General features: G+C 38.8%; 1 pseudogene; it reads right to left on the bottom strand.

The window, feature by feature from the left end:
* Positions 1-37: 37 nt before the first annotated feature.
* On the bottom strand, positions 38-9,479 carry LOC134674965 (cytochrome P450 4g15-like; annotated as a pseudogene).
* Between the last annotated feature and the right edge of the window lie 5,320 nt (positions 9,480-14,799).

Below are 14,799 nucleotides of genomic sequence, written 5' to 3' on the forward strand. Positions count from 1 at the left end.
TATGTATTAAATATTTTAAATACATTTAGGCTATTGCCTATTCCCTCAGTTGTAACGATATGTGCTGTCCTTCCACGTATTTGAGAAGAACGTCGAACTTTCGCTTCACCTTGCTGTAGTCTCCCGATATCCTGTACTTTCGTACCAAGTACACCACCAAGGTCTTTACGACCATTAATGCGTAGGGTTTACCTGGAAACAAACAGTTTGAAGAAGATACAGTCGCCATCAGATATATCGGAGCGGCCAAGGTGTTCACAATATCTGAACACGCACTCTAACACCCTGACAATAGAGGCGTGTTCAGATATTTGTGAACGCGTTGACCGCTCCGATATATCTGATGGCGACTGTACCACCAAAAATATTTTAATATAAAATGCTGCCAAGACAAGATTATATGGTATTGCTCGCACTGTCAATAAGTTATTAAATCTCATGAAGACAAGCTTCTAACTCTGCTACATGCCCAAGGTAACTACAAGTCATAACTTCACAAACTCTTCTACCTACTACCACAGAATAAATAATAGTACTAGGTACAGAAGACTCACTCTCTAACAAAACGCGTCTGTTACGATCAGCACAGATATGGCCGCTAGGTGGCGACAGCACCACGCGCGGCTTATGGCTTTCCCCAAAATTGGGGCCGAACGGATGTACTTTTAGCTACCTGTAGCAAAGCGACGAAATCGCGGAGTGAGCCACGCCTGCTACTACCTTAGTCAAAATTGTCGGTTGTCAATAAGGCGCTATTTCCATAAAGTTTCAATTTCAAATAAACGATTACGATTATGAAATCAATAACCTTATCGACAACCAGCAATCTGAAACCTTTTAGTTGAAAACGTCACATAAAAATATTTCGCTTGGCTCGTCTTGCTGCGACCATGCACCATCTTTGACTGTCAAAGAGTTAAAGCCTAGCACAAAAAGTTACCTATGCAGTTTCTCCCGAGGCTGAAGCCACAGAAAGCGCCAGGGCTCCGAGGCACTAAAAATGGTGCTAGTTCAGGGGTGTCACTCACGAATTCGAGCCAATCGTGCAGTCGAACGCAACTAGATGCGACCAATCGCGCGCTTGATGCGAACTCATCAACCAATCGCGTTATTGCGGTGTCACACCGCGGCACTGACTCAATTTATGCCTCATTCTTATTGCCCGTAAGGCCAGTCCTGAGATAAACGTCCATAACAAAGCCTGATGGAAAAAAAGTAGATACCTATGCAGTTCCTTCTCCCAAGGCTGAAGCCGCAGAAGGCGCCAGGGCTCCGAGGCAGGCTCGAGGGCTCCAGCCACCGCTCCGGCCTGAACTGCAGGCGGTCCGCGCCCCAGATCGGCAGCCGGTGGATACCCCAGAACAATACCACGCAGCCGCTGCCTGCTGGAAGCGTGTAGTTCTCTGGAATGATTTGATATTTCAGTAACTATCGCTGCTTATTTCCACATAAGTACATCATGATCATAGGTAGGTACAGCATCATGCCACTGTGAGAACATCATGAGAACTATAAATAATCCCACAGACTACGGATCCAGTCGCCCGTAAACTTCGCGGGAACTGGATACAAAAAAACCGGCCAAGAGCGAGTCGGACTCGCGCACGAAGGATTCTGTACCATTACGCAAAAAATTACGTTTGTTGTCACTAAAATATATATTTTATTCTGTTTTTAGTACCTATATGTACCAATTTTTTGCTATAGCGGCAACAGAAATACATCATCTGTGGAAATTTCAACTGCCTAGCTATCACGGTTCATGAGATACAGCCTGGTGGCAGACAGTGGAGTCTTGTAATAGGGTCCCGTTTTTACGGAACCCTAAAATTAAGTAACTTTAAAAAATCTGCTTACTAAGCGTGATGTCTCTATCTACTTCTCGTGCGACAAGAGGAACGACTGGGCTGAGCCGAAGGGCCTCCTTTATGACCGCCTCCGTGTACACTAGTCTCGGCATATCTTCTTTGACCAAGTACGAACTTGGACCCAGGACGGAGATTATCCTGTAAAAAATATCACAATTTAAATTAATCACCATATCGGATCCCATTAACGAGGACTATTGGATTCTAATGGCTCCTCTACACGATGGGCCAACGCCGGCCACTCCAAGGGATGCAACCATGTGGTAGAATGAGATAGCAATATCACTTGCTCCCTCTAACGCATAAATGCGTCCCTTGTAGTGGCCGGCGTTGGCCCATCGTGTAGAGGAGCCATAACGAGGACTAATTTATTTGTACACACAGTCAATACGATAAATGATACGTGCACAAAAAATAGTGATGTTCCGTTGGCAATATTTCAGTTCCCGGAAATATTGTGGCAATATTTCCTTCGATATTATCTTGATTCTACTTTAAAAAAAATAAAAACAAAGTAAGTACCTGAACAAAAAATGAACGGAAACTAGAACTTTGGGAATAAATAAAATTATTTTATTAACCCTTCGTAGGTATGTCTAAGCACTGATCAGTGCGCACGTTCATTGTTTAATACAATATATGGTTAAATATTTTGATTTGTATTTTTTCAAGTAGTGTAGGTACTTCAGTTTATAAAGGGAAACCGTTTGTATAAACGGTTTTGAAGTATAAAATGAATAAAAGCGTGTTGAATAATTGTAGAATCAGACACCTAATATAAACTTATGTATATCTAAAAGGTTAAGGCCGAGCCTCACCGGCTTGCGTGTGCGTGACGTGCGCATCTACGTGCGCTAAAATGTTGGAGCCGCACACGCACACGTCACGCAAGCGGTGTGCCGTCTCTCATAAGGATCTGTATACTGCAATGCCGCACGCGCACGTGCACTTCACGCACACGCAGCCGGTGTGCACAGGCCTTTATAATATTAGGTAGATGATTTTACAGTGCTTACTCCTGATATAATTTCTCCTGCACATCCTGATGTGTCCCCAGCAGCACCATGATGGAGACGAGCGCTCGTGCCGAAGTATCCAGGCCGGCTGCTATGAAGATGTCCAGCTCCTGTCGGACCTGGTCATCCGAGAAAGAGCCGTCTTCTTCCAGGTCCAAGAGTAGGTCTATTTCGTCGGGTGACAAACAAAAGTCACTAAATACCACCACAAGTTCATAGCCATAGTGAACCACATTAGTACTAAAAGAAGGTCGATTTTTGTTTAAATTTTTTTTAGTAATTAGTGACTTCTCTTGTCACTAATTACTAAAAAACGGCTTGTCACCCGACTATTTAATAAATGGCATAAAGTTATTAGGCCCCTCTTTTATCACACTTACAATTGTAGCCTGACATTGACTATTCACTATACATTGCTGGTGTAAAAAGAGTTAATTTGATGCTGTGTACCTTCGCTACTTACCGACCTAGAAATGTACAGGAAATTTGCAGTGTAAGGTGTAAATACTGTAAAGGGATCATCCATTAATTACGTCACACGAGTTTCTAGGTTTTTTGACCCCTCCCCCCCTCCTTGTCACACTTGGTCACATTTTGCAAATCCCTCCCCACCTGGTGTGACGTCATATTTTAGGCAATTTTGTTTTCAACGAAATCGGCAATACTAACTCGGCATTATTCATATTCATATTCATATTTATTATTAATAATGTACACATACATTACACGTCAGATATACAATCGGTGAAATAATAACATTAATAACTAAGCAAAACATCAAAATAATGATCAAAATAACATTATTTATTTAATAAAAAAATATTTTTGGTAAAAGAAATATTAGTCATTTTATAACACAAAACCAATTAGGAACGAAAGTTACCTACTTCCAAAAGCTCATTATTTAAATGTATAGCGAATAAAAAAATATAAATTAATTTTCGGTTACTGATGAATACCTAGTGATGACGTTAAAAATGACTTCACAATGTTTGTTACTCTCCCCTCCCCCATGTCACAACATGTCACATTTTCTTGACCCCCTCCCACCCCCTAAACGTGTGGCGTAATTAATGGATGACCCCAAATTGTCCAGTTTTGTGAAAGCCACCTTAAACATCCTTAAATGTATTTTGTTGTTGTCGAGGAATATTTCTAACGTATGTAGGCTCGTTATTAGGAATATAAATCGAAAAAATACTTCAAGTCTCGGCGCTGTACAACCTACGCTTTTGGCAACCTGCGTATTATGAAAAGGTCATTATGGTAGGTTCCTATTAGGTACTTACATGACGTTGTGGCGAGCTTAGCTTGCTGTCTTTCAGCTCGTCTCTTGTTAAACACCTAAAAATAGACATTGAAATAATAGTACATTACTACAGAGGCCGGGACAAAAGGGGTTGCCGGCCGAAGACATATAGACGGCCGAGCGAAGCGAGGCCGGATAGGTCTGAGCGCGGGCAACCCCATTTCCCGCCGAGGTATGTATAGTGCTTTTCTCAAACATGTAATGGAATAAATAAAATAAAAAATCCACGAAACCCAAGTTTTATTTATAGAAAAAACTAAAAGTAAACTACACCCAAAATATAACTAACACTTATCACGCGTATGTTTTACACGAGTCGTGGATTTTTACTACCCGTATATTTTCATGTATCTTTGATTTTTTCGCCTTGTATCCGTCTGACTCGTTTTTGTCACATAAGTTTACATAGTCTTTCATGTTGATATCATGTTTCACATACATCGTTGCTTTATGCATAGAGTAAATAAGCATAATTTACACAGTGTTGATGATTTTGTAGTTACTTTCATTTCTTTAAAATATGCCACAAAACTGTTTCTAATAAACTGTAAGCCATTTTTCTTAGTTTCTCAAATAATAAATTTGCCTTAAGCACCCATATACATCGCAGTACCTACATACCTACTTGGTCTTTGACTTGGCGGCAGAGGCAGCAAGTTATTTAAAATCAATTCTGCTTACGCTGCCAATTCCAACTCCTACGATTACAATTAATATTAATTTCATTATTTTGTCCAACAACGCACCATAAATCCAGTAAAACAGAAATACAGAATGAAATTAAATCAACAACGCACCATAAATCCAGTAAAACAGAAATACAGAATGAAATTTTTTCAACTTTGCCTCCATAACAATTTAAAAAAAATAACTACGCGTGTTTGAGTAGACCTTTTTAGTTTTACCGCTAAGGTTTACATGAAATATTTTAAATGTTTTTATTTGTGGAGTTAAATTTATAATTTAAAATTATAGAATTTGGTTAATAATGTATTATATTTTATTATGTTCATGTTGATTTTATACAAATAAAACTGCAAATTATAGCAAACATTGTTTTTTGTTTTTTTTTATAGGTGTGGCAGAATGTCATTACGAACCATAAAGCAAATACTGCCTCTAGTTTTTTTTTAATGGCTGAATGCCACGATGCTGTGTCACAAATATCTGTGAAATGGAAATTAAAAAAGAGGACTTTGCCGGCCTAGGCCTGCAAGATTTGTATAAAATTCCATTATCTACCTCTTGTCCTAACCGCACCTGAAACGTCATACTTCGCAGCCTATTATAAGGAACATAACCTCAATATTCCATTGCATGTTTGAGAAAATAAAAGAACTGGCTCTTTATCTAGAACGGGTCTTTAACGTGCATGCTTGTTTCGAAGACATCAAAAATTTCAAGCTAAGCTGTTTTTCTGGGCGTTTTTTTAAGACAGAATTATTACCACTGGATGGTCTTTATTTAGATTTTATGGTTTACGTTCATTTGCTTCTCTTACACGTAAGGAAGACATAGAAGAAGTTGAATCCTTTAATTAATTTTCTTGTTAGACTCCGGATTCTACAATGCATTTTGTGTTAAAATTACAGGTAAATCAAACTAATATAATAGGAATAAATCAAACTGTTACTTACAGTTCTAGACATGTTGCGAATGACAGCCACCGCTTCATCCATGGTTTTTCGAAGTGCAGAGAACTGGTAGAATAAATCAGGATGGAGCCAGAATCTGCCCAACCGCTGAGCGGAACCGTCTAGGGCCACTGCAAGGGCTGTCTTGTATCGTCCAGAGAGATGCCAAGAGCGGTTTCTGTATTCACCAAGGTAGGTAATTTGATAGATAACTTTTTGAGTTGTGAATTTAAATAATAGACTAGAAAATCGTAAGGTAAACGTACTAGTGCTCGACCTAATAGATGACACCTTGCTGTCACCTCTATTGACAATGACTTAAGTTTCAAGATGACATGTACTGGGACCGCGTCGTACATCAGTACGTTTCATCATCTCAGCCATAAGACGTCCACTGCTGAACATAGGCCTCCCCCTTCCTGATGGGGGAGTGAATGCCATAATCGCCACGCTTGGCAGGCGGGTTGGCGATCGCAGTCGAGTACACCGAATTTGAGGGACGCTGCTGCCCGTCCACCGGTGGTCTTGGACGTGGTTTAAGGACATACCCGGGTCCTGAACGTAGTTTAAGGACATACCCGGGTCACCTTACCTTAGTACAAAGTCATAAGGGGGCGCAACATGCTGTTACGCTCTCAATATTGGTTTTGGTTGTGAACGCGAGTTGTTTTATTAGGTCTCTATTGTTTCCCATAAAGTTTTAAGTCATAATATATTGTTTGTCCGAATTTTCGTTAGTCATAATTATGTTTTTCTCAGAAACGCTTAACATTTCAGGATTGTCATAAAACAAACGTAATCCTAACCTATCTACAGGATAACCTTACGAAAATCCTGAAAAGTTCAGGTTTTTCGTAGTTTCAGAATTATGACTATGATAATCTGACAATCATTACATTATGACTTTCAATAATTATGTCAAACAAAAGGATACGGTTTTATTTATGTGGTCCATGTTTCTAACTCGTAGTAGTTAATTGAATGCTTACGGCAAACAATCTCAAGGGTAGCTTCAAGAAAGTACTCCGTGGGATCAAACTCGGTCGCTCCTGCTTTCGGTTCAATGCGCACCGCCAGCAGCGCCGCCTGCCGATTAAAGACAGGCAGGAATCCATCCAGCACGTGCTGGCTGAATGTAGGGTTCAGCAGCTTCCGATTACGCTTCCATGTTGCCACTAAAAATGAACGTAGAAAGCAACTCAATTAAGTGACCTGTGATGCTGTATCAAGTAGGTATAAAAGCAATTTACACGCTACAAGATTACTTAGTGAGTTCGGATTAATTAACGACGAATCATAATGTAATTAGATTTAATTGGACAGTTTGAGATGAATTTAAATACTATACATGCACCGGTATGAAACGTCGTAAGCGCCACAAAATGTAGTTAAGGGCCATCCCACACTAGCGTCTCCCGAGAGTCGGCGTCTAGCCAAGTCTATAGTTCGTTTTTTTTACCATTAGAAATTAGGTAAACAATCTTGATGTGTCTTTTAAATATAAAACGCATTTTAAAAATAAGTTACGGCAAATATGTAACAATTATGAATCTAATACGATCTTTTATATTGTTCTGCTTTCATAAGTAATAGTTATTGATTTTTAAAAAGCGTTTTTCAATTAAAAGACATGCCAAAGATCGCTTACCTTCTTTCAAGTTCTTTCTAATGCTAAAAAACGAACTATATACGTTGGCGCAACTGTACAGTGCTTGACGCCATTTTCCATAGCGCTAATTAGACGCTGACGCTCAAAAGCCCTAAATAAGTGTCCTAATAATAAGCAGTTTTCGGTTACCATCGGAAGTGAGTAATCCATCGCCGAACCAGCCAAAAGCTACTTTGTAAAAGTAACTCTTCTCTAAACACGAGTTTAACACTACGAATGCATCATCTGGATCGTTAATAACTGGAACAAATAATGTCTATAACAAATAATGAAATAAAACATATCACTTACACGTTGTTATTGTAACAAATTTTAACTAAATGTGTTAGGCCAAGCGCGCACTACGATTTTTTGTCGTCCGATAATTTTGTCGCAGAAATGCAACGTATGTGTTTATATGTCGGTGCGCGCACATGCGACAAAAAATATGTATTACAGCGCGATCCTAAAATCATGTCGCAAAAGTTTAAATCGCAGTGCGCGCAGGCTCTAATTACTTATAAAGTAATTACAAAATATGGCCCTAGGTCCGGCCCACATAGTTATTACGCCCCCAGCTTTTTCGGTGGCATCGCTGACTTCTTTGGCATTTTCCCAGAATCCTGAAATTAAATAACTACTATTTAATAACTGTGTACATACAGAAATTAATACTTATTTTCATACGCCTAATAAATCAATAGTAAAGTTCAACCAAACTTCAGGTATTTAAAAAACTGTTCTCAATGTTTCCGGTAATTCTGTTAATCGGCGAATTAAAGGATGGTGTTGTTAACACAGAACTAAAAGTATTATTGCACAGGTACTGCAAATTATTAGATTATTATATATTAGAATATTAGATTTAGAACTTACGTTCACTCCCTCCCATAAGTTTATACAAATGTCCAACGACCGGCAGGCGGTCTTTAAATGTTGGAACTAAAGAGGCCAACTCTAAGTATCTTCGTCTTTTTTTCTGTACCTAAAGGTAAATAGTTCTGAAAGTTAGTAGTTATTTAAGAAAAAATATAGGTGTAGAACGATTAGAAATTGTATTTTAACTCACATGGTAAAATGCTAAGACACAACATAATAAAAGAATCACGAGTACTGTTAAGGGTGACATGTTCACAACGAATTGGGAAGCAGTTTAAGAAAGTTGTTCTTTTTATATGAATCGGAAATGAATATGAAGGTAATACCTTGATTTAAGTTCCGTATTTCAATGGAAAGTCGAAGTTAACTAATTTTTAACAGATGATGAATACTTGCCCAAATATCTTGGAAAGGTATCCCTTTTTCGTCATTATTTTGGAGAAAGTTAAAAAACTTAATACTAGTTAATTACTAGTATTTGCCCAGATAAAACAATAGGGTGCTTTAGTATTATGTATTATATTTTATTTGCTATATAATGTTTTATGGCAAAAAATATCCAAAAGGCACGTTTATGTAACTTAACCCTTCGGGTGGCAGCACCTCCGGTTGAACGGCAGGAGAAATGGCGCGGCCATTTTTTTTAAATATTCCTTTGCGTGGCAGAGGCCGCGAGAAGGTTCGGTCATAACAAGCCCGTAATTGGCAGAGACCGTCTCGCGGCATCTGTGCTTGCTCACTCTTGCAATATGCATTCGTCAATAAACAAGGATAGTATTCCCTAACGGTCGAATTCCCGCGTAAAACAAAGTCACGCGCCAAATCCGCGATAATCACCCGTTGAGGCCCCGCCACTTGACGTATATTTTTCCAAAATGGCTGCGCCACTCAACCGGCTTGTTATATCTGTCCGTCTCGCGGCCACCGCCACTTACCGTACAGACCTCGAGGAGGACAATGCCACTCGAAGGGTTATGTAATTTTTCCGGTAATATTACCAAAAATATGCCGTCGGAATGTTTCCGGGACTAGAATTATGAGCACATCACTAGCGGCAACTATATCCTCTAACAGTCAGTTAACAACATAACACTTTTAACTCTCTTTTTCATTGTACTTACCCATATTTAACGTTGGATTTAAGGTAAAAATAATGAAATTATATCGCGATAAGAGAAATGTACCATCTACATATTTCTTACAAGCACCAGAGGGCCCACCCGCGAACCATGTTCGACGTGTTGCCTCCCTGTCACACTTACGCACATATACAGGATATCGACGAAATGAAACATCATACCTATTTTAAATTTAACTTGCCTAGGTAACTATCTAGAAATCACACGAAGATACGCCGCTTCAGACCACTATCAAGCTACCTAACCTAACCTACCTGGAAGGCCTAAAGGCCTAAGGCCTTGTAGGTTAAAAGATCCAATATAACCTCTAGCCGCCCATACGTCAAACCTTATACCAAGCAAAATGAAATTTTATTTTGTCAACACAAAGTTCAAATTAGAATGGAACAGGAGACCTTTTTATAGGTCTTTGGGCGGCTAGAGGTTAAATGTCCACCACTTGCACCATTCTCTAAACCTGGGGTTAAACCTGGAGTTACCAAGGTTACCAGTACAATTTGACACTGGGTTAACGTTTAACAGGTTGACCCCGGGTTAGTGAGATGGTGGAAGGTGCTTGCGCTAAGAAGTTATTTTTAAGCATGGTATAATAATATACTCCACCTGGTACTCTATTCCCGTCTTTTCGTGGTCACGTGACTGACACAAGCCTACGTCATCATGCGATAGCTATATGATAATATGCAATAGCGCTATATATAGCGGCCATGTTATTGTGACGTAGGCTTGTGTCACTCTGGGAAGAGAAGACCATGGGCCCGATTTTTGAAATTCGACCGCTCGATTTCGTGTATTTCGGTATATCTCCACTACTAGGCATTTAAATTCTACTAATAGAATTGAAAACGAGTGGTCAATACCACCAGATTCCCAAGTTCTATCGCTCGTATTTCAAAAAAACCGGGCAAGTGCGAGTCGGACTCGCGCACGAAGGGTTCCGTACCATAATGCAAAAAAAAAAAAAAACAAAAAAAAAAAAGCAAAAAAAAACGGTCACCCATCCAAGTACTGACCCCTCCCGACGTTGCTTAACTTTGGTCAAAAATCACGTTTGTTGTATGGGAGCCCCATTTAAATCTTTATTTTATTCTGTTTTTAGTATTTGTTGTTATAGCGGCAACAGAAATACATCATCTGTGAAAATTTCAACTGTCTAGCTATCACGGTTCGTGAGATACAGCCTGGTGACAGACGGACGGACGGACGGACGGACGGACGGACAGCGAAGTCTCAGTAATAGGGTCCCGTTTTACCCTTTGGGTACGGAACCCTAAAAACTAGCATTTCGCCGTTTAACACCAATTTTCGAGCGACGAAATCGAACGATCGAAATTCAAAAATCGGCCCCCATGTTTTATTTTATTAGACTATGTTTTTAAGTAAGTACGAGTAGGTAGGTACTTAAATCCTTCGCTTCGAACATACGAAGGTGAGATTAAACCAGTTTAGGTTGCGAACTTAAACCTTCAATGTTTTGCACCGATTTAAAGTACCTATGTAGGTATTTTCTTAAATGTTTCTGGTAAAACAAGTTTGTAGCGACCTTTAGCTTATATGAGGTGTAAAACATAAGCAGGGGTGCGAAGCTCCTGACTTCGGTCAAACTCGGCTCCGCTCGGCTCAGCATTGCTCCGAGCAATTATTAGGGTTGGCACCACATGACTTCCTTTTGCGTGCACGACCACAGATAAGATAATCACTTGATTTTTGACAACCCTAGATAGCCGAAAGGGATAGTGCCATATACTAGAAAGGGACAGCATGATTCGACCCTGAACCGCTGTCAAACTTCGGTTTTGTAGGAAGTTTCCTTTCTGTACGGTAGTACTATTAATTATTCTGTGACATAAGTGCAGTCATCATACTCAAAAATAATGTCCCATAGCTCTTATGTCGGCGAATTACGAAATATTGGACATATTTTTGAGTAAGTTGTATGCACACATAATTTTACACTTGAGTAGGTAAAATAGAAACTGAATTTTATGTTATCGCCATTTGTAACAAATAATAAGAGTAGGAATGATGTATAAATACTTTATTCATATATATGGTACAAAAACAAGTCAAAAAACAATAAATAAAAATAACTTAAAATTAAACTAAATACAAACTATTCTAAAATAAAATAAAACTAATCTAAACTAAATCTAAAAAAGGCCCCTGTGGCAATTATACACGGTGTAACATGAGTAAACCGAATAATTTTAACAGCGTATTCCTGATCATATTTAGAGACAAAAATGTCCTATAAACTTTTTTGTAATTCGTCTAGTTTCAGAGATAATGTTAATTAAAAAAAAATCAAGTTTTTATTGTTACATAGAGTAAAAGGCCTTTTTGAGGGTGATGTTGCTGCTATGGGACGTAGTCTAAATATCCTTATTGATAGATGTCAAAAAGTGACAAGTACAACTTTGCAAAAAGTAGGTTTTACGAAAAAAAATGAAAAAATCTATTTTAAGGGACAAGTTTACCAATAACATTTATTTTTTATGTACAAATACATTCAAAAAATTTAAAAAACAAAACAAAAAAAAAATATGTTTAGGCGAAATTGACCTAAACTCATATTACATTTTTTCCTTCTTTTGACCTCAGAAATGCGTGGTTAAAGTTATTCGGTTTCCTCATGTTACACCGTGTATAAGGTCCCCAAGATGCTGGCTGCGTTACCCCGCTGAACTGCCAGACTAAAGCGTTGAGCGAGGTAACTGCCAGCTCTCGGGTCCCCAGTTGCGTCCTTACAACTACAATTATAAACAGGTTATTCACCATAAGAGTAGGTAAGTAGGTACCTACCTAAAAAGTAAACAAATACTTAATGTAATCTTATCCTTTACCTCTAAGTACTGCGAGTGGGATATCATTATTGTCTTGTTTGTAACGTTGATAATGAAAGAAATTTATAATTGATATGATGATAACATTTTATTATTTTTATTATCTGATAAACCGTGCAGTAAGGACTAAGTTTACCCTCTGGGTTAGAAGGTCAGATAGCAGTCGCTTTCGTAAAAACTAGTGCCTACGCTAACTCTTGGGATTAGTTGCCAAGCGGACCCCAGGCTCCTTTGAGCCGTGGCAACGTGGATCCCGGGACAACGCGAGGAAGATGATGATGACACAACCTACATCAAATTAGCTTGTAAAATGTACGCAAGGAAAAAATAAGTAGGTAAAGTGAGCTGCAAAAGTGCATGGACATATCAAGAATGTTTTTTTTTTGTGGCCATGTAATTTTGTGTTGAGTGTAGGTACCTAGGTAATACAACCTGCTTAAGTATGTACTTCATGAATGAAAGCAAAAGCCTAATAAGCGATGGCCGAGTGGTGGCCAACTTGCGATCCTGAGGTTGTGGTTTTCTAATTATTTATTTATCATTTGATATTTACCTACCTTTTATCAGTTGCTCTTCGGTAAAGGTAATATCATAGGGTGGTATTCCATCTGTCCACATACGATAATTATGTATTTACGTCTCACATTTAAGCTTTATGAGAGAGTGAGACTGAGACGCAATGATATTTACTACACTAAAGGGGTGCAGATCACCAGTTCGTCGGACGAAATCAGCCTGTCAGTTATACGCAAAACGTGACAGTTCCGAAAAACTGACAGCCTGACAGGCTGATATCGTCCGGCGAACTGGTAATCAGTGGGCTCCTTTTGAAAAATATAAGTATGTGGTTGTATCATATTAGCATTTTATATTCTGTACTAGTTTTATATTATTCCAAGCTTAACAACGTAACGGCTTAATAAAACAATATGGCTAGTACAGTGTACCAACGTCAGATGATTGTAATATTAGTTCTAATGACAGTGCGTAGGGCTGATATATGTTATCTGTGACACTAGACTTTGCCTGTCAATTGCTGAAAGATTACCGCTAATATGAGAAACCAACCTTGTAAAACTAATATTAATTATAAACCTGTCAAGAAGAACATCATCTTTATATTTGAGAGCACCATAAGAATCCCCAGGACCAGGCCCACAGGGTGGGCTAACATTTCAGAAGCCGGGATAAGTTGGAGCAGCTTGCTTTAAAACCGACGCCCGCCAGTGGAAAAGACGCTATTTCTATAAATTGGGAGCCAGAGGTCTGATAATTCCAGTTATTTTCATCTGTTTTCACCGTGTTTTGGCAGTCAGAGAAGTGATTAGTGATTACTCACTAACAAATCTGGGAGTTGGAGAAAGTGATATCCGTTTAAGGAAAACTAACCTATTGAAACAAACTGACGTCCACATAATAAAAGAATAAGATAACATAGCGTGTTTTGTGTCGTGAATGTACTAACAAGAGCATGTTTCATGTGTTTAGTGTTGTGATGGTATCACTGATGTTCATACTATACTAAGACTCTAGTTTATCTATTACACATGCTCGATGTTTTGTCTATTCTCTCATGTCTCGGTCTTATAATGATCTCTTTATGGAGTGTAGAAGTAAGTGTACCTTCCATAGATCTCTTAATTAAAGTCGTTATATTCAATTTGAAAGTCTATTTATTCATATCACTACATGGTGTCAGAAGTGATGAAGAACTAAATAAAGTCATTTAAAATGTCGGACGAAGTCGTCCCAGCGAAAATAAAAGGAAAACATGGAATCCTTGGGTGCGCTCCTATGTGCATGACAGGCAATATGGCGGAGAACTATAAAAAATGGGTCCAGTCATTTAAATTATATCTCCGTGCGTCATCGTTGGACGAAGAGTCGGACACGCGCAAAGTCGCGTTATTTCTACATCTAATCGGCGAACGTGGCGTTGAGATTTTTAATTCATTCGAAAAGGATGAAGAAAAAATCAAATACGACGACCTATTAAAACTGTTCAATGATTATTTCATTCCAAAGACTAACTTGACATATGAATGTCACAATTTTTTCACCTACAAGCAAGGCGAAGAAGAAACCCTGGACGAGTTTGTGACTAACCTGAGGGCAAAAAGTCAAACTTGTAAATTCTCAACCTTACAAGATACACTGATCAAGTCGATGTTTATATGTAATATGAACAGTAAGTATAACTATGTGCAGGAAAAATTACTTATTCAAGACGATTTGACTCTAGATGCAGCACTGCAAGTAGCAAAGGGCCTAGTTGCAGCCAAGAAACATGTGCAAACCATGCAAGAGCCAAGCGTTTTGTATATGAACAAGTGTAGGTCACGAACGCCAGCAAAATATACGTCTTCAAGTCAACGACCACAACGCTCACATTCACAACAAAGTCAGCCCAGGTCACAACAGTCAAGTCAGCAAAGGCAAGTACAGTCAGGTCAACAAAGTCAG

This window comes from Cydia fagiglandana, chromosome 21, assembly GCF_963556715.1.
Source record: "Cydia fagiglandana chromosome 21, ilCydFagi1.1, whole genome shotgun sequence".
Taxonomy (NCBI): Eukaryota; Metazoa; Arthropoda; class Insecta; order Lepidoptera; family Tortricidae; genus Cydia; species Cydia fagiglandana.